Raw genomic sequence first — 1836 nt, 5'->3', positions numbered from 1 at the left:
AGTTAAGGTGATAAAATCACCAGAGAACTCACATGTCATGACCAAAGTACAAGAAGAAAAACCCTTGAAGGTACGAGGAATGTCTACTCATGCACATAACAATGCTTACATTTCTCAATATAATGAAGGTACATTGCCATCCAATCTCTCATGGCATGCTAGATTTGGATATTTGAACTATGTCAGTCTTCGTTTATTAAAGAGAAATAGTGTTACTAGTTTTCCAACCATTCCTAGGAAACTAAATCAATTTGTTGCTTCTATCTTAGGAAAACATAGCAAACAACCATTTCATGATCCTCTTTCCAGAGCACGTATAAATATTGAACTAGTTCATTCTAACTTGTGTGGCCCTATGCTTGTTCCTTCTACAAAAGGAAATAATTCTATGATGAGTTTTATTGATGAGTACACCACAATGTGTTGGGTATATATATTGAAGAATAAATCAAAAGCTTTTGAAACTTTCAAAAAATTTCATGGATTGATTAAAAATGATATACACTCTCATATTGGCTCTATTCCTACTGATAATGGAAATGAATATACTTCAAGTGAATATGAAAACTATTTTGGTTCAACATCAAACAATAATGCCTTATAATCCTCAACATAATGGTGTAGTTGAAAGAATGAATGCGACAATCTTAAATATGGTCGTTCAATGATGCTTTTTAAAAATGTTAAGTTGATGTTTTGGGCTCATCTAGTTTTATGTGCAATGTATATTAAAAACAAATGTCCATCTCATGCTCTCAAAAATAAGATTCCTTATGAAATGTGGTATGACCACGTTGCTTCGATAAGGCGTGTCAAGGTTTTTGGTTCCACCTGCTATGCCTTGATTCCTAAGGAACATAAAAACAAACTTGGTATAAGGAGTCAAAAGTGTATCTTATTTGGCTGGTCGAATACCTCCAAAGCATATCATCTCTATGATGAAGTAAACAAGAACTTTATACTCTCTAGAGATGTGATTTTTCTTGAATATTCTAAAACTGACAATGTTGTTGAATGACATCTTAATCGTTTGGACATATTCACACATGAAAAATATTTTCAAGAATTTGATCCTGAGATTCCACATCTTGAAGGGGGGATCATGTTGGAATCACGATTATTGTTACACCAAAACCCACAGTTCTTAGTCAATGATCGCATCGCTAGAGATAAGGATCCATGAGAGGCGGTTAGTCCATGTCGCAAAACACACATGGAGTGTTGGTTTGTCCAATGCACAACAATATCCCCTCCAATGCGAGTTGGGTGTGTATCAAACTCGTGACCTATGCTTTGTTACCACATGTTGGAATCACGATTTTCATTACAACAAAACCCACAGGTGTTAGTCAACGATCACACACAGAGATAAGGATCCACGAGACGCAGTTAGTCCATGTCACAAAACACACTTGGAGCGTTGGTTTATCCTATGTCCAACAGATCCCTATCTATGGAATATCCTTCGAAAGCACTTTGCCCCTCAAGAAGCTCTGATAAGGATGTAATCCCCTATTAGATCGGGTATTTGGTAAGTTTAAATGAGAGAAAACATTTACATGGTGACTCAATTAATAGTAAAAATGTAAAAGATAAAAATAATAAAATTTAATTCGTTATATTGCAATTTTGTGTTTTGCATGGAGAGGTGACCTACAACCTAGTATGGGGAAATGTTGTAGCGCCCATAAATGACTGTAAACATTTAAATATCTACTCAATCAAAAAGATAATAAAAAGGTTAACAATAATTTAGAGCATAGTGTGGGGGAGATATTGTAGTGTGCTTAAATGAGTGTAAACATCTAAATGTTGACTCAATTAAAAAATAATAAA

This window comes from Pinus tabuliformis, chromosome 3_1, assembly GCF_031772625.1.
Source record: "Pinus tabuliformis cultivar Carrire ecotype Pingquan chromosome 3_1, CPIR1, whole genome shotgun sequence".
NCBI classification, from domain to species: Eukaryota; Viridiplantae; Streptophyta; class Pinopsida; order Pinales; family Pinaceae; genus Pinus; species Pinus tabuliformis.
This window is presented reverse-complemented; position numbering follows the sequence as displayed.